The 19,868-nt window shown below is 47.1% G+C and overlaps 1 protein-coding gene and 1 non-coding gene across 3 annotated transcripts in view; both read right to left on the reverse strand.

The window, feature by feature from the left end:
- The window catches only part of pigk (phosphatidylinositol glycan anchor biosynthesis class K), a 117,509-nt gene that overhangs the window by 21,421 nt on the left and 76,220 nt on the right, over positions 1 to 19,868 (reverse strand). The window lies entirely within an intron of this gene.
- LOC116978180 lies at positions 17,548 to 17,650 on the reverse strand. The gene has a single exon (XR_004413409.1). It is a non-coding gene; the product is annotated as a U6 spliceosomal RNA (small nuclear RNA).

Raw genomic sequence — 19,868 nt, forward strand, 5'->3', positions numbered from 1 at the left:
CACTGATCTGTTCTGTATTTATTCATGCCTACTATGTTCTGTTGTGCTGAAGCAAAGCACGAATTTCATTGTCCTATCTGGGACACATGACAATAAACTCTCTTGAATCTTGAATCTCGCCCGCTGAGTTTCTCCAGCACGTGGGTCTACACCCCATTCTCTTCCCCGCTCTCTTCAAGCAGAAGAGACGGAAGCTTGAAAGTACGAACAACTCAGACTCCTCTCCCGTTATCATGCTTTTGAGTGGTTCTTCCATAAGTTCGGGTGCTGTCCGATTCACCGCTACCCCATTGCAGACATTGGACTTTGTCTCTGGAACTATTGCACTATGACGATGAGAACTATAACCTGCACTCTGTATCTTTCCCTTCACTCTACCTATCTTTTGGAACAGTCTCACCTATCTACCCTACATCTTTGGGAACAGTTCCCTTCTTTTCTTGCCCCGTTGATAATCAGAATTAGGACCTGCTGAGTTACTCCAGCATTTTGTGTCCATCCCCTTCCAAAGATAGCAGTCGTTACCAAGCAGGAGCCCTGTTAACCTGAAAAGCAATGCCTATTAGTCACACTGCATGACTGCCCTGGTAACTGGAACTGAACTTTCCATTTTCTTTCAAAGACACACCAATAATTTATCTCTTTCTCTAAAGGGAGTTGGTACCGTTACCCTGAAATATGAAGAGAGAATTGGCCAAGCTTTGGAATATCATTTCTTCTCCCATAAATGCTGCTTGACCTGCTACGATTTTTCCAGCATTTGGTTTAGTTTTTCTCCCCCTCTGGTGTTAATCTGTCAGACGCCTCCATTAACATAAGTGTGCCTGTCAGACCACCTTCAGAAACGCGACCATTCCTGTGACGGCGTGGGTTTCCTCCAGGCGCTCTGGTTTCCTCCCACATTTCAAAGATGTGCAGGTTTGTAGGTTAGTTTGCTTCAGTAAAGATTGTTTGCAGGAGAGAACTGGTGTGATCACTGGTCGGTGTGGACTCAGTGGGCCAAATGGCCTGTTTCTATGCTGTATCTCTAAATCTAAAACTAAGGTTGGGCAGCAGAGTGGGAGGAGCCATCTCGGGGAACGGCTGCTAACCAGCAGCCGTCCGTTTAATTCACTTTATTTTGCAGTTCTAGTGAGTCCTGTGCCCTGTTTGTGGGAGAGATAGTCTTTTTAATGTGGGGGGAAGGGGGTAATAATATTTCTAGGTCCCTACCTGGTCGGTGAGGCAGCTTTTTCTCCGGGCTGCCCCGTCGACCCGTCCTCGTGGCCTACCAGCGGGCGTGGAGCGCCGTTTCCTGGCGGGGACAGCCCAGCACCTCGGCTTCGGTGGCGCTCAGCGCTGGAACGCTATCGTAGAGCGGAGCGGGCGATGCCTTGCCTGGGTCGCCGCGCTGGATCGACGCGTTGGAGCTCCGGTGAGCTGTGACCGCCGAGTTCAACACCTCCGGGCTGCGGGTCTGCGGAGTGGAGCGGGCGGCGCCGACTTTAACATCGGGAGCCTGGGAGCTCCAAACCGGCGCGGCCTTGTCGGCTTCGGAAGCCGCGGTCCCCAGTTAGGAAGCGGCCGTTCCAGGTGGCCCAGCCGCTGAGAGGACTCTCCCGACGCCGGGGCAACAACACCCGGCCAGAACGGCCAGGAACATCGGGCTTCCGTAGAGGCAATAGCGGAGCCCTCAATAGGCCTGACTTTGGGAGAACTGGTGGATGGGGACTGGACATTGTGCCTTCCCCCACAGGAGTAACCATTGTGGGGGGATGATTTTTTTGTGTGTATTGTGAATATGTTAGTTTGTGTCCAAGATGGCTGTCGGAAGGGAGAGTGGACGCTGGCGCGCTTTAGCTGCCGCTGCTCTCTCTTCACATTGTGTTTTTGATTTTTTGTCTTTGGAGCGAATTCTGTCTTTAATTTGTGTATTGGTGATGTCCTTATTATTTATTTTACTCCGACTATGTTTTTTCTCTCTTGTTAATTTTCTGTAAGGTGTCCTTGAGACTTTGAAAGGCGCCCACAAATAAAATGTATTATTATTATTATCTGCTGGGGCACAGAGTTAATGTTTTATCTCCAAACCCGTTGCCAAGACAGTTCGGATCAAGGGTCTTGGACCGGAAACATTAACTCTGAAAGAGAGTTGTTGTTCTTCTTCTTCGTGCGAATTAAACATAAACCAAAGGAATAGTTAGAGCCGGGTGTTGAGCAGCCAGGTTGTTGTCTCTGCAACAGAGCTCCATTTGGTGGGTGGTAGAGCAGGCACCCCAGAGATGACATGGTTGGCTGTCTGTTGTTCTGCTCCGCATTCACAGGCTGGGCTCTGGCGGAGGGAGCCCCCATCTCCACACGCTGACGTTGAAATGCCCAACTCCAGTACCAAGTCGGTTGATCTTCACCCACGCTCCTCTGGGGAGGTCAGACCCTGGACAGCATTTATCTGGTGAAGAGATGTCGCTGTGTAATGGGGATGAGGTTGCCTTCCACTCCTGTGACCACTTGGTGGCTATCCAATGGGCTATTGTTAAGTCTTCCCATCCGTTAATGTTTCAGGAGAAACTTGTTAGCTCCATTCATCCCTTCATTCTTCTGAAGAGAATGGTCAGAATGTGGTTGTCACTGTGACAGGGAATGGGTGGGCCAAATAGCATGGATGCATGACATGCACAATGAAGGGAAATAAAATGCAAGGGTACGGTGGTGGGATGAGCACGTCCGCCAACCGGGTCTTGGTGCGTCACATCGGCTTTGCTGTGCAGTAATTCTGCTGTTTCCAGGCTTTGAGGCGGAACAAGGGGGAATGGTGTGAGCAAATACAATGTGTAGGAAGGAACTGCAGATGCTGGTTTAAACTTTCTAACACCAGAGGGATCAAAAAGGCACAGCAATGACTATTCTTCCTGAGGACATTAAAAAAGACTGGTCTGCCCCAACAGCTGCTGACAACCTTCTACAGCTGCACCACAGAGAGCATATTAACGTATGGCATCTCTGTGTGGTATCTCAGCTGCACGGAGGCGGAGAGGAGAGCTCTTCAGCGCGTCGTCCACAGAGTGCAGAAGATCATTGGGACACCGCTACCAGCTTTGGAGGGCATCTACCACACACTGTGCCTCAGGAAGGCCGTCAGCATCCATAAAGACTCCTCACACCCTTGTAACTGTTCGAACTACTTCCCTCCGGCAGACGTCACAAGGCCTTCTACGCCCGAACCTCCAGACTCAGGAACAGCTTTATTCCCAGAGCTATAGCGGCTCTGAACCGGCCCTGCTGAGTGCCCCCCATCCCCCCTGGACTGTCTCCCTCGGATGGTCACGTCGCACAGACACATCTGCACTTTAGTCTGTTTGAACTGTTTTACTGTTGTAACATTCTTTTTACAAACCATGTTCTCGGGGTATCTAAATCTAAATGTTATTAGTTATTTAAGTATGACATCGGATGGAAACTGCATACCCAAATCTCGTTGCACTTATGTGCAATGACAATAAAAGATATTATTATTATTATTATTATTATTAAGATAGACACAAAATGCTGGAGTAACTCTAGTGGGACAGGCAGCATCTCTGGAGAGAAGGAATGGGTGACGTTTCAGGTCGAGACCCTTCTTCCGTCTTCAGAAGGGTCTCGACCCGAAACGTCACCCATTCCTTCTCTCCAAAGGTGCTGCCTGTCCCGCCGAGTTACTCCAACTTTTTGTATCTATCTCTGAGCAAATACAATATGGGTTTTCCAGGGAAAACAATTTTTGATCACTTTTACCTCAGCTAATTATACTTGGTGATGATTGATCTTAAGGATCATCAGTCTGAAGAAGGATCCCGACCTGAAACGCTGCCTATTCATTCTCTCTAGAGATGCAGCCTGTCATGCCGAGTTACTCCAACGTTTTGTGTCTTTTCGTGATAAACCAGCATCTGCAGTTCCTTGCTTCTTCACGGAGCAAATACCATACTGTTTTTTTTCAAGGAAAACACATTTTGATCACTAACTAACTACACTGTAGACTTTAGTTTTTAGAGAGATAGATCTTTAGAAAGTAGACAAAAATGCTGGAGAAACTCAGCAGGTGAGGCGGCATCTATGGAGCAAAGGAATAGGTGACGTTTTTTAGAAAGATCAGTCTGATGAAGGGTCTCTACCCGAAACGTCTCCCATTCCTTCTCTCCAGAGATGCTGCCTGAGTTACTCCAGTATTTAGAGATACTGTGCAGATACTGTGGGTGGGCGGCGCGACTCATGTCGCAGCGGCCTCTGCAGTCCGTCTGTCGTTTTTTATTTTTTGTCGAGTTTGAATGTTTGAATGTAGTTTAAAGTGCTTTATTTTTTTTAACTGGGTATGTGTGTGGGGGGTGGGGGGTGGGGGAGACTTTTAAAATCTTTCCCCTGCACGGAGAACTCGACCTTCTCCCTGTCGGGTCTCCGTTGTCGTTGGGGCCTAGCACCGTGGGGCGGCCTCCAACCGGAATGACCTGGGGCTCCAGTCGCGGAGCTGCGGACTTACCCACCATCGTGGAGCTGGCCGAGTTCAGAGCGGGAGGAGCTGTGGTGGCGCGCTGCTGCGACCCGACCCTGGGGATTCGGAGGCTCCAACCGCAGGTCTGGTGGACGGTGACACCGAGAGCCCGCGGGTCCCTGGTGGGAGACCGCTTTTCGGGGCTTCCGCAACGGCGACTTCTCCCGCCCGAGTTGCGAGGTTGAAAAGTACCTGGAGCAGGGTCTTACATGGCTCCAACACCAAGACCCGGAGCCCGGCCTTGCATCACCCGGCGCGGCTTTAATGGCCGCGGGACACTTACCATCGCCCGCCGGGGGCTTTGACTGACATCGGGAGGAGAATGAGAAGTGCAGGGGAGAGATAAGACTTTGCCTTCCATCACAGTGAGGAGGAGATTCACTGTGATGGATGTTCGTGTAAATTGTGTTGTGTCTTGGTTCTTTTTCTTGTGTGTATGACTGCAGAAACCAAATTTTGTTTGAACCTCAATGAGGTTCCAATGACAAAATAAAATTGTATTGTATTGTATTGTATTGTATTGTATACAGGCCCTTTGGCCCACCGAGTCCACACCGACCAGCGATCACCCCGTACACTAATATTATCATACACACTAGGGACAATTTACAATTTTACCAAAGCCAATTAATCTACAAACCTGCACGTTAGATAGAGTTCTAGGGGTTAGTGGAGTCAAGGGATATGGGGAGAAGGCAGGCACGGGTTACTGATAGGGGGACGATCAGCCATGATCACAATGAATGGCGGTGCTGGCTCGAAGGGCCGAACGGCCTCCTCCTGCACCTATTTTCTATGTTTCTATGTCTTTGGAATGTGGAAGGAAACCAGAGCACCCAGAGAAAAACCCACGTGGTCATGGGAGAACGTACAGACTCCACACAGACTGCACCCCTAGTCAGGGTTGCACCCGGGTCTCGGGCAGCAACTCCACTTGGCAGCAGACGTGCTGATGATTGATCTTGAGGGGCTCTAGGCCAAGGATCCCAATTGTCCTGGTCTATCCAACATGGAAAGCAGGAGTGCCTCAAGGCTACCTCTGCGGTCTCAGGACCCTTTCAATATCGATTAGCTGCAACATCAGCAGAAGGTGCAGTTAATCGTCCGCCCGCATTATGCATTCAACCCTTTATTAAAATCCATCAGCAAAAAGGCAACTGGAAGAGAATCCTTGACAGCTCCAAATGGCGCGTGCATTTCTCCAGCTGTTAGCACATTTAAACCGGGCAAGCAATCAAACTGCACGCCAACTGCCTCGAAACTCAACACTTGCTCCAAAGGGGGCGGTACATTGTAAATCTAAAGCAGGCTCCATTAACCCTTGCATCCTCTCTCTCTCCATCCCACCCCTTCCCTAGTCATCCTACTAGTTTTACTGCTGAACTCCACTGTCTGTATAACTCGTTATCACCTCTCCCACAGCCAACAATGGACCATTGTGGGCTCCACATGGTCTCTCCCGAGATGCTGCCTGTCCCACTGAGTTACCCCAGCAGTTTGTGTCTACCCTTCCTTGATTATCATTGCTTTATGCACATTTTCCATTCATTTGACCTAAGTACCGTCGATATCTCTCATTCCCCGTTCCCCCCGACTCTCAGTCCGAAGAAGGCGTTGACCCGAAACCTTTTCTCCAGAGACGTTGCCTGAACTGCTGAGTTACACCCGCATTTTGTGTCTGTTTTCGGTTTTTATTTTATTTTATCTTTAATTTTATTATTTATTTCGAACAGAATAAAAGAATAAAAAGCAAGTGTGAAACAGCATACAAAAAACAAAACAAAAATATGTATAGTGTCATAAACAATATCTATAAATAAATGAAATCGTATGTGTCCGACAAGGAGCAGGAAGAAGCCAAAGCTTATTAATTCCCAGCAACTGCAGTTCCTCCCTCCATATCTCTCTCTCATTGAGATCTTCATTGATTTTCAAGACCATGAGGAATAGGGTTGCCAATTGCCAACTAGGGTAGCCGGGACATCCTGTATATTGGGCTAAATTGGTTTGTCCCATACGGGACCGCCCTTGTCCCGTATTTGACCGCTACTACTCGGGTCGAGGGGACTGTCGGGTCGGAGCACCGCGTCCGGCCCCGCCTCACCCGTCCCGACGTAGTGCAGCCCATGGAGTGCAGCAGCAGCAGCAGCAGCACCTCGCCCGTGGCCCCGTCGGTCGGCAGCCCGGCCAGCTGTCCGACCTTCGTACCTTCGCTTACCGCCGACACCACCACCACCCCTCCTTCTCATGGCCGATCATCGGTCCATGAGTTGGATGGGGTGTCGGACTTTGTGCGCGCACGACACGCGTCCCCGGCGCCTGGGCCAAAACTCCCCAGCTGGCCCGCCGGCTGGGCTTTGTGTGCAGTCCAACTCATCATTCACCCGGCCGAGTCTGTCAACGAATTGCCATCGGGAATTTGTCTCTTATTTTGACCCTTTGTCCCTTATTTGGGAGTGAGAACGTTGGCAACCCTAATGAAGTCCCCAGGGATCGATATGCTGAAGCAAATTAGAAATGAGCGCAACTCACACATCTCAGGGGGAGCTGGGCACCGTATATTATCCTCAGCAAGTCACACATACCGTATAACCACCTCAGAAATTACGCACACCATTTTCAGATAGCGTGGAGGCACAATTTTAGCATTCATGCTACGGTAGCTAAAATAATCCAGAGAACTTTCTTTACACAAAGTATTGAGTATAGAAGTTGGGATGTCATGTTGCAGTTACATAAGACGTTGATGAGGCCACGTTTAGAGTACTGTGTCCAGTTTCGGTCACCATGTATGGGAAACCTATATTTAATTCCTATGTCTATGAAATATGTTGTCAAGCTGGAAAGGGTGCAGAGAAGATTTACGAGTATCCTTTATTGTCATTCAGACATTTCAGTCTGAATGAAATTGTATAGAAACATAGAAAATAGGTGCAGGAGTAGGCCATTCGGCCCTTCGAGCCTGCACCGCCATTCAATATGATCATGGCTGATCATCCAACTCAGTATCCTGTACCTGCCTTCTCTCCATACCCCCTGATCCCTTTAGCCACAAGGGCCACATCTAACTCCCTCTTAAATATAGCCAATGAACTGGCCTCAACTACCTTCTGCGGCAGAGAATTCCAGAGATTCACCACTCTCTGTGTGAAAAAAGTTTTCCTCATCTCAGTCCTAAAAGATTTCCCCCTTATCCTTAAACTGTGACCACTTGTTCTGGACTTCCCCAACATCGGGAACAATCTTCCTGCATCTAGCCTGTCCAACCCCTTAAGAATTTTGTAAGTTTCTATAAGATCCCCCCTCAAACTTCTAAATTCTAGCGAGTACAAGCCGAGTCTATCCATTCTTTCCTTGCAGTATACCTTGCAGTCATAACATAGAATAAAATAACAAAACACACACTTAACATAGTTTAACATCCACCACAGTGAGTCCACCAGGCACCTCCTCACTGTGATGGAAGGCAAAAGAATTAAAGTCCTTGTATCTTCCCTCCTTGTTCTCCCTCTGCGTTGAGGCGATCCAGGCTTCCGATGTTGAGACCCCGCCGGATGATGGAAAGTCAAGCGGCCGCATCCAAGCTCCGCGAATGGGCCGGTTCAAACTCCGCGGCCCGGGGCGGTCGGAGCTGCCGAAGCTGCCACCTTCCTGTCCAGTGGACGAAGCTGTTGTTGCGGGAGCTCCGGAGAATCGGTCACCAACCTGGGACCTGCGAGCTCCCGACGTTGTCGCCCGCTGATTACCCACTGGGTACATGTGACAATAAAGTATCATTGAGTCTAAAGAAGGGTCTCGACCCGAAACGTCACCTATTCCTTCGCTCCATAGATGCTGCCTCACCCGCTGAGTTTCTCCAGCATTTTTGGCTACCATTGAATTGAATTGAATCATTGATGCTTGCTGCCATTTTGAGGCAGCTCCTACTATAGATCCCTTTTACGACGCGGTTATTATCACAGTGCCGCCTACAGAGTCTTGCTCTGCACAAATCGACTGTGTATGGTTCCTATCTCCAAAGAAAACGCAATGTGGCAGGCGGTCGTCGTTCCGAATAAATGTGTCAAACTGAAAATTTGATTAAATGGTTAAAACAAATTTCAGAGCATTCTTGCAGGCAAGTGCTCCAGAAAACATTTCCTCTGATTTATAAACCCACGGGCTCAAGTGTGGTTCATCACAGGCAGCATTAACTGCACGGCCAAGAAAAAAACCCCATCCCAGTAGAGCAGTGGGAGCTGCCAGGCAGATTGTGGGGATCCGTTCTAATGCACGCGGTTTGATGTATAAAAGGATCTATGTGTGAGGATCGGAGATGTGATGGCCTGCTACCAAAGATCTGTAAACTTCTTTGGCAGGTTCTTACTCGGATTGTTCATTGGTGATTGTTGCAGGATGCCTGAGGAAGGGGAGGATGGATGATTTTGTTTCGGTTGTTTTAAATTTCCTCACTCGCTATTGATTGCATCGAGGCGCAAGATCACTCATCCAATTTGTAGCACCCAGACAGACAGCAGCAGAATTTTGAGACTGGAAGCCTCTGGGCGTTTTTGCTTTTGGAGGAAGATCTGACATTTACAGATAGCTGTTGTTTGGAAATCAACAGAATTGCGGGGTGTCGGGGTATAAGTTGTATAAATGAGGAATATCACAGCTTGGACTGCGTGATGCTCCTCCTTTGATGAATTTGATGCCCTGTATGTGACGGTTTCTGCTCTGGCATTTGGGCAGCTTCAGGTTCCGATATTCTTTGTCACTGTGTCAATCAGTTGGCTGGCATTCCTTCCCGCAAGATAGACACAAAACGCTGGAGTAACTCAGCGGGACAGGCAGCATCTCTGGAGAGAAGGAATGGGTGAGGTTTCAGGTCGAGACTGGGGAAGGGTCTCGACCCGAAACGTCACCCATTCCTTCTCTCCAGAGATGCTGCCTGTTCCGCTGAGTTACTCCAGCATTTTGTGTCTGTCTTCGGTGTAAACCAGCATCTGCAGTTCCTTCCGACACATTCTTTCCCGCAAGACCGTCATAACCTCAGGACATCATAGAGTACTTGAAACGCTGTAGAAATCAAAGGTGCTGTCCTTATAATAACTAGGCTGCCAGTGTGCACAGCAAGATCCCACGCTTCAAAGCTGTCTACGAGGAATGTGTTTGCATTGGGAGTATTATGCCAAAGGCAGTAGTGACATCCTGTCTTCAATAAAAGAAGATCTCATAGAAACCTACAATATTCTAAAAGGACTGAAAGGTTGGTGAATCTGGGGAATTCATTGCCACAGACGGCTATGGAGGCCAAGTCAATGGATATTTTTAAGTTGGAGATTGACATATTCTTGATTAGTATAGGTGTCAGGAGTGGGGTTGAGAGGGAAAGAGACATCAGCCATGATTGAACAGCGGAGAAGACTCGATGGGCCAAATGGCTTAATTCTGCTCCTATAACTTACGAACTTATGAGGTAGCATCCGTGGAGGGAATGAACAGATGACTTATGTGGGTTGGGCCCCTTCTTCAGACGGCCCCCTCCTTCAATGAAGCAGAGGAATGAACTGCAGACGCTGGTTTAAATCGAAGGTAGACACAAAATGCTGGAGTAACTCAGCGGGACAGGCCACATCTCTGGAGAGAAGGAATGGTTGACGTTTCGGCTCAAGACCCCTCTTCAGACTGGTTCAGGGAGAATGTATTTGGACATAAAAGAATGAGAATGATTCAGGCCTAATGTGAGTAATGGAGACGAGATTAGATAGATATCACAGTATAGATGAATAGCTTAATTCTGCTCCTAAAACTTGAGATCTTGACTTGACCCATCTTTCTTTAAGTGTTGATTGAGGAACGATTATTAGCTGGGAGATCAATGAGCACTCTCCACACCTACTTCGAAATAAGTGCCAGGAGAACTGCTTCTTCCAGAGATTACCGACGGCACGGTGGTGCAGCGGTAGAGATGCTGCCTTACAGCGTCAGAGACCCGGGTTCAATCCTAACTACGGGTGCCGTATGTAGGGAGTTTGTACGTTCTCCCCGTGACTTCACTACGAGATCTTTAGTTTCCATCCACACTTCAAAGACGTACTGGTTTGTAGGTTAATTGGCTTGGTATAAATCTAAATTGGCCCTAGTGTGTGTGGGATATTGTTAATGTGCGGGGAACACTGGTCGGTGCGGACTGGGTGGGCCGAAGGGCCTGTTTCCGCGCTGTATCTCTAAACCAAACTAAACTAAAATTACAAAGCGCTCCCTGACTTAACCAGCAAACATCATCTGCACTGCCCTCAACTGAAATGGAGTGCCAGCCTCAATATTACATCCTCAACTTTCCGGTTCTTTACTTCAGGGAGACGTGGAAACAGGTCCTTCGGCACACCAAGCCCGTGCCAACCAACGATCGCCCCGTACACTTGCACTATCCGACACACTAGGGACAATTTACAATTAACAGAAGCCAATCAACCTACAAACCCGTACGTCTTTGGAGCGTGGGAGGAAACCGGAGCACATTGAGAAAACCCACGCGGGTCACTTGGAGAACATATAAGCTCTGTACAGACAGCACAGCACCCGAGATCAGGATCGAACCTGGGTCTCTGGCGTTGTAAGGCAGCAACTCTACCACTGCGCCACTGTGCCAGAGGAAGGAGCTACCACTGAGCCCCAGCTGACAAAGATGAATGTAAAAAACCCTGCTGGAAATACGTTTTTTTTCCATGATGCACCTCACATAATTGGAGATCCATCCTAATGACATGGCAACATGGATTTTCATTTGACTGCAGTAGCTTCAAACCATTCAATCAGTCTCAGCAACATGCCTTTGCGATCACCAAGCATGAAATTGGTTACTACTAGATAAGATTCAAGATGCCTGCTTGCAGGGCCTTTGAACTTCTGCAGCATCCACAAGCCACTGAAATTTAATTTCAAGTACAGCAATCTACCAGCTTTGCAGATTCTCCGCAGAAATGTATTTTCGTGCTCACTGAGGCAGGAGATGTTCGTCCTGGGAAATGGAACAATTCCCATTTCAGGCACCCGTCATTCAGATCACACGCTGGCACAGTAGGGACTGCACCATTAGACGCAGAGTGAAGTCTGCTTTAATCAACCCCCAGCCACGTGGCACAGGCACAACCGCAGCTTGCCATTCTGTAGCTACTTGCAGCGGAGTTATCCATTTGGCACATTTGCGTTGCTGAATTAGACTTAGATTTTTAGCGATACAGAGAAGAAACAGGCCCTTCCGCTCCAACTAGCGATCTCCCCGTACACTAGCGCTATCCTGCACACAGGGGACAATTTTTATGATCTTACTGAAGCAAATTAACCTGTGTAGGAAGGAACTGCAGATGCTGGTATACACCAAATGCTGGAGTAACACAGCGGGTCAGGCAGTATCTCTGGTGTAAAAGTATAGGTGAGGTTTTGGGTCGAGACCCTTCTTCAGACCTACAAACCTGTGCATCTTTGCGATGTGGGAGGTAACCGGAGCACTCGGAGGAAACCAACGCGGACACGGGGAGAACGTACGAACTCCGTAAAGACAGCATCCGTAGTGAAGATCGAACCTGGGTCTCGGCCACTCTAAGGCGGTATCTCTACCGCTGCGCCACTGCGCCACCCTGTCGAGGGGAATTGACGATGCACGACACATTTCACAGGACAGGCTTGCAACAAACAATGCAAAAGATTTCCAGCCCATAGGACATGGAAATACGTAGAAAAATTTGCATTTATATAGCTCCTTCCACGGTAAATTAATTACTTTTTAAGTTATCCACTTCTGCAAGGTATGAAAATAAGAAAACTAATTTGTATACTGCAGACTATCTTTCAATAAAACAGCAAAATAACCAATGATTTGCATGACACATGGTACTAACTGTCAGCAAGATGCAAGATGAATGTTCTGCCTTCTGTAAAATATCACCATTGTTTCTATATACACACAGAGTAAAGGAAGCAACTTTTAGTTTAGTTTAGTTTAGTATTGAGATACAAAGCGGAAACAGGCCCTTCGGCCCACCAGGTCCGTGCCGACTATACACCAGCACTAACCTACATACGAGGGACAATTCACAATATTTACCGAAGGCAATCTACCTGTACGCCTTTGGAGCACCCGGAGAAAACCCCTTTGCGTTCACGGGGAGAACGTACAAACTTCCGTACCGACAGCACCCGTAGTCAGGATCGAATCTAGGTCTCCGGCACAATAAGGCAGCAACTCTACCACTGCACCTCCGCGATTCATGGTAGTCTTGGGCAGAGGAGTTGCCAAACCATGTGATGCCATCCCGATAGGAAGCATTCTACGCTGCACCTCTAAAAAAATTGGTACGGGTCAATTGAGGCATGCTGAATTTCTCTAGGTCTATGTGGAAGCAGAGCAAATAATCACATCTGTATTAAAAGCATTGACGGCTTAAGGCAAGGCATGTTAAGATCTAAATCCTTTGGTTGAAGTAAACGTTATTTTAGAATGCAATCCAACCACAGCTGCAAAGATTAATTAACACACAGTTCTCAGCCCAGTCCTTTTTGCCCTGGGCCTCCTCCATTGGCAGAGGGAGGCCATGCGCAAAATGGAGGAACAGCACCTCTTAATGCGCTTGGAATGTTTACAACACATTGGTATGAAGGTTCTATTCTCTAATTTGAAGTAATTTCTACTAACACTCCCCTCCCCCCCCCCCCCCCTTGCTCCCTTCCTTCACCCAAGTCATTTTACCAGTTCCACACTTCACCATATTGAGATCACGCCTTCCCCAGCTAACAATGGGCCTACCAGGGCACCAGCCTGCCTGACATCATTTGTTGCAAGTTCTGGTCTTTTCTCACCTCCAGCTCTTCACCCTCTCACCCCCCCCCTCTACTTTCAGTGTGAAGAAGGGTCCCAACCCTAAACGTCACATTGAATGGCGGTTCTGTCTCAAAGGGCCGAATGGCCTACTCCTGCACCAATTGTCTATTGTCACCCATCATTTTCCTCCAGAGATGCTGGCTGATCCGCTGAGTTACTCCAGCACTTTGTGTCAATCCTTAGCTTGATGCTACCAAACAAATCAGTAGTCAGACTGCCCAAATAAGGGGGAAAAAAACATCTTCACTTCACAGCTGCTTTAGTCTGCAAGCCTTTCCAGATCTTTCATGTCAAATAAGGGACAATTATCCTCTCCCATGGGTTGTTAGTTTAAGCAGAGTTTATATCTTACCAGAGAGGTATCGGGTTTGAATTATACATGCACTCTCCTTTAAGAGATCTCATGATACTGTTACAAAAAAAAAGCAAATTATATCCAAACCCTTGGCTATATTTATTCATCAAGCTCTGTTACGAGAAACACATTAAAAAGAATATTTATCTCGACGATGCTATGAAGAGAAATTGGTCACCATGTCTGCCTGTAGAACAATAAATCACGGTTTAGTACCTCTGGAAGGAAATTAATTGTTGCAATGTAGGTTCGGACTTCCGCTGTAATAGAGAAAGGTTAAATGAGGGTACTCTTTCACCATGTTGCCTCACAAGTCAAGAGAGTTCCTCATTTAGAGCAGGAAGTGATAGAGCACTGAAACACCCACTAATGCAACATAAATCCTTGGACAGCCACAAAATGTTGGAGTAATTCAACGGGTCAGGCATCATCTCCGGAAAAAAGGAATAGGTGACGTTTCGGGTCGAGACCCTTCTTCAGACTGAGAGTCGGTGGAATGGGGAAGGAGAGATAAAGACGGTACTTAGGACAAATGACTGGATAATGTGCAAAAAGCAACGGCAATTAAGGAATTGCGGAGCCCACAATGGTCCATTGTTGGCTGTGGGGTAGGTGATAACGAGTTATACAGACAGTGGAACTCAACAGGACAGTGAAACTAGTACGACGACTGGGGGGGGGGGGGGGGGGGGGGGATGCAAGGGTTACTTGGAGTTAGAGAAATCAATAGTCATATCGCTGGGGTGTAAGCTGCCCAAGCAAAATATGAGGTGCTGTTCCTCCAATTTGCGTTTGGCCTCACTCTGACGTTGATGGAGACCCAGGACTGAAAGGTCAGTGTGGGAATGGGAGGGGGAGTTAAAGTGTTTGGCAACCGGGAGATCAGGTTGGTCAAGGCGGACTGAGCGAAGGTGTTCAGCGAAATGAGTTTGCGTTTTTATCTCGCCGATATCCTTGGCATGTTTGGGGATTGAAAGGCGTGAGGCCCTTCTTGAACACAAGGCAGTTTTATCACTCTGCAATCTAAGTCCTCCGGTTCTCGGCCATTTCACCATGGGAAGTTTCTATCAAATAGACAATAGGTGCAGGAGTAGGCCATTCGGCCCTTCGAGCCAGCACTTCCATTCAATGTGATCATGGCTGATCATCCCCAATCAGCACCCCGTTCCTGCCTTCTCCCCATATCCCCTGACTCCACCATCTAGCTCTCTCTTGAAAGTATCCAGAGAATCCTAGCCCTATCTAGCTCTCTCTTGAAAGTATCCAGAGAACCGCCCTCTGAGGCAGAGAATTCCACAGACTCACCACTCTCTGTGTGATAAAGTGTTTCCTCGTCTCCGTTCTAAATGGCTTACCCCTTATTTTTAAACTGTGGCCCCTGGTTCAGGACTTCCCCCATCATCGGGGACATGTTTCCTGCCTCCAGCGTGTCCAAACCCTTAATAATCTTATATGTTTCAATATTAGTCCAGAATTCGTTAGCAGTAGCATAAAAGGTTGGGGAGAAATGGACAAAAGACATATCTCTGGTAGGGTGAGAACAAATGCCAGCTAGAAGCAGATTATGCTTCTTTGTCATGTTACGTGTTGCTAAGTGTTGGGACAGGGTAAATGCACAGTGTAGAAAAAAGGAATTGCACATGCTGGTTTATACCAAAGACAAAAGTGCCGGAGTAGCTCAGTGGGTCGATCTGACCCGAAACGTCACCCATCCTCTTTCTCCAGATACGCTGCCTGACCCGCTGAGTTACTCCAGCACACTGTGTCTGTCTTGGGTAAATGCAGAGTACTTTGCCCAGAGTTGGGGGGAACCAAGAACTAGAGAATATAGGTTTACAGTGAGCTGGAGAAAGATTTCATTAAAAACCTGAGGAGAAACCTTTTTTTAAACACAGAGGGTGGAGGGCATATGGAACAAGCTGCCAGAGAAGGTCGTTGAGGCAGGCATAGAAACATAGAAACATAGAAATTATGTGCAGGAGTAGGCCATTCGGCCCTTCGAGCCTGCACCGCCATTCAATATGATCATGGCTGATCATCCAACTCAGTATCCCGTACCTGCCTTCTCTCCATACCCTCTGATCCCCTTAGCCACAAGGGCCACATCTAACTCCCTCTTAAGTATAGTCAATGAACTGGCCTCGACTACCCTCTGTGGCAGACAGTTCCAGAGATTCACCACTCTCTGTGTGAAAAAAGTTCTTCGCATCTCGGTTTTAAAGGATTTCCCCCTTATCCTTAAGCTGTGACCCCTTGTCCTGGACTTCCCCAACATCGGGAGCAATCTTCCTGCATCTATCCTGTCCAACCCCTTAAGCACTACCATGATGTTTAAAAGACATTTGGACATTTACATGGAGAGGATCGTTGTAGAAGAATATGGACCAAACGCAGCCAACTGGGACTAGTGTAGATCATAAGGTCATAAGTGTAGAAGAGTAGAATTAGGCCATTAGGCTCATCAAGTCTATGCCATTCAATCATGGCTGATCTAAATCTCCTAATCCATTCTCATGCCTTCTCCCTATAACCTTGACACCCGTTCTACTCAAAAACTTCCAGGTGGGCTTCTCTGTGCCCCACCTAGACTTGCATTTATTTCTCCCTCCTCCATTCCTTCCTCGAGCTTCTTAATTCACAACGCTTCAATCCATTCGTCTCACACCTTCTTGTCTTTCCATCTTTGGCCTTGGCTTGTCACCTATCAAATCTCCTCCTCATCTGTGTTCAAAAGGGAACTGCAGATGCTGGAATATCGAAGGTACACAAAATTGCTGGGGAAACTCAGCGGGTGCAGCAGCATCTATGGAGCGAAGGAAGCCTTCGCTCCATAGATGCTGCTGCACCCGCTGAGTTTCCCCAGCAATTTTGTGTACCTTCCTCCTCATCTGTGTCGGGTTTGTCCTGCCCTTCCTCTCTTCCAGCTTTCTACCCCCACCCCCCCCGAAAATCAGTCTGAACAAGGATCCCGACCGGAAACATCTCCTAACCATGTTCTCCTGAGATGTTGCTTGACCCGCAGAGTTACCCCAGCACTTTGTGTCTTCTTTTGTAAGCCAGCACATGCTGTTCCTCACTTCTTCATTCTTCTTCTTCTTCTTCTTCTTCTAAGTATTTCACTGTACCATTGTCGGTACATATGACGATAAAACATTTGAGCCTTGAGTCTTATTCGGAAATCAAAGCAGCCTTTCGCCACAGGTGAGGCTGGAGAGCCCTTTCAACAGCCCCGAAACAAGCCCGACAACGACTTAATATACAACACTTGCCTATAAATCTTCCTGCCATCAGTGACATCTAACTACCCAGGCTTCTGTGGGTAATAACTTTTAAAACCAGCCTCAAGCTATGATAATGACAAATGTGAGTGTAATTCGCTGCTGCCGAAATTCTAATGTGATACGAAACCAAAGTTGCGATCCTAATCTATCATTAAGGAAAAAAGGTATTATTTCACAGTTGACAATTTAATAGTAATTATCTTTTTTTTCTTCTTAAGCTATGACTGCCCGAGGCAGTGTTGGGAATTGACAGTTAATTGCAATATAATTAGCTATTTAGACGAACGCTAAATTCTGACAGGGTGAGCGCCATTCTGTTTAACCTTCTGACAGCTTCCATTGAAACTTGCACATTGCTAAGAAATAATTAAAGACACTGAACTTGGCACTGTCTTTTGTAGATAACCATGCCCTGACTGGATCCATAACATGCAAGAGATTGCAACATTCACCACAATCGGCAGGTGACAGAGCTTTGCCTGACGCTAATATAATCATTATTGCGTATTTACACACCGCGGCAATCCCGTATATCCATGAGAGGTGGATTTAACGCTTCACGAACTTGCGTATCGCCCTTAAGCCGGGGCCACGCTAATCTTCTCCGGATCGTTCCAATTTTTGAAGAGCCGAGACGTCACCAATCCACGTTCTCCAGAGATGCTGGCTGGCCCGCTGAGTTATTCCAACACCTTGTGTCTTCCCATATATTCGTGATCTCCCTTACCTGACGGATGATAGTATGCCAAGGCAAATTCAAACTTGAATGAATGATATTTCCGCTACATGTGACAGTCACAGTGAAAGTCTTTGTTTTGCATACCCAAGGTATGCAACCAGTCGCCACATAAAGGGCACCGACATGGTTACAAGTATCCCATTTTAGCACAAACCATTTTTGACACTTAATCTTCATGCCCCAAGCATGTCTCCATACCTCTCCTCTTCCAGAACTACTTAAATGGTCATCAGAACTGTTATCTCTCTGTAACAGTGTCAAATTTCCAGTGGCATGCTTGTGAAGAACCTTTGCTACGATAGAGATGTTGCATAGATCCAGCTTTAACACCAATTGGAACTTCATTGACTTTCTCTTCCTGGTGAGTGGAGTTTATTGTCATTTGCAAAAGTACAGTGAGGTACAGGTACAATGAACACATCCTGTTTGCAGCGGCATCTGAGGTACAAAAAGGTGGGCCTGTACTTTGTCTGGTTCCATTCTCATGTTCAGTTTAGTTTATTGTCACGTGTGCAGAGGTACAGTGAAAGGCTTGTGTGGCGTGCTCACCAGTCAGCGGGCAATACGTGATTACAATCAAGCCGTCCACAGTGTCTGTTGGAGCAGAGATTTAACAGAGTGGAGCGATTGTTATGCCTGATTGCAGATCCACTCCTGTGACTGGGCACGTCACGGTGGAGCAGCGGTAGAGTTGGTGACTTACACCCAACGCAGCGCCGGAGACCCGGGTTCGATCCCGATTGCGGTTGCTTGTCTGTCCAGAATTTGTACGTTCTCCCCGTGACCTGCATGGGTTTTCTCTGAGATCTTCGGTTCCCTCCCACACTCGAAAGACGTACAGATTTGTAGGTTAATTGGCTTGGTAAATGTAAAGATTATCCCTCGTGGGTGTAGGATAGTGTTAATGTGCGGGGATCGCTGGTCAGCGCTGACCCGGTGGGCCGAAGGGCTTGTGTCTCTAAACTTTAAACTGGCACACAAAGAGTCACCTGGGTTGGGTGCCATCTTGGATCATTATCCATTGGAGGTCAGGAAACATTTGTACTTGTTTCTCTTCTTGTGCTTGCCCCATCCTCCAGGGTCTATCCTCGGGTTCCTTCAATCTCTCATTCACACTCTGCCCCTTGGAAAACATCAAAAGCAAGTGCAAGAAGGGTCTCGAACCGAAACGTCACCCATTGCTTCTCTCCAGAGATGCTGCCCGCCCCGCTGAGTTGTTCCAGCATTTTGTGTCTCAACCTTTCCATCTGTGTGCTGACTGCATCCAGCTTACCTTACCTGAACCCTCAACACCTCACTTGAACCCTCAGTCTCTCTTCAGCCCGACTGGTCCAAAAAGCAGGATGAGCTAATTTGCTCAAAACACCGACGAGGAAGACCAAATCAAATTCTTTGTCAGTTTTTCGATACATGGTTGATAAATCAACTCCAAAAACCAGAACTATTTTTTAAAATATGGTCTCGATTAATTGAATTTTTAAAAAAGTCAATTGGTTTAACACAAAATTATAGTCACAACTTGAGTTTAGGGTTGGATGAACAACTATACTCAATATCTCCCAGATCTATCTCCACAATTTCATATTTGTAATCTCCTTTCTTTCTTGCTTTTTTCTTTTTTCTTCTTCTTTCTATTAGTTTACAGTTCCTCTCATCTCTTTCTTTCTCTATTACATTTCTTTAAAAAAAAACTTTAAAAACTGAAGCTATGTAAGAATTCTGTAACCAGTTTGTCGTTTACTATCATTTGTACATATGCTTTCAATAAAAAATAGAAATATTTAAAAAATAATTAAATCAACACCAACTACAAATTGCAAAGCCACTGTCTTCAGTTGACCAACTCCATTCCCTAGTCATCCACGCCATTCCCCTCACAAGTATTTGTCCAAAACTAAATCTTTTTTACCGGACCAACAGAATTACGGGAACAATGTTTGGGCAGCACTGTAGAGTTGGTTTCTTACAGCGTATACAGCGCCGGAGCCCTGGTATTGATCCAAACTACAGATACGGAGTTTGTACGTTCTCTCCGTGACCGTGTGGGTTTTCTCCAAGATCTTCAGTTTCCAAAGACGTACAGGTTTGTAGGTTAATTGGCTTGTTATAAATGTAAATCGTCC

Source organism: Amblyraja radiata, chromosome 10 (genome assembly GCF_010909765.2).
Source record: "Amblyraja radiata isolate CabotCenter1 chromosome 10, sAmbRad1.1.pri, whole genome shotgun sequence".
Lineage (NCBI taxonomy): Eukaryota > Metazoa > Chordata > Chondrichthyes > Rajiformes > Rajidae > Amblyraja > Amblyraja radiata.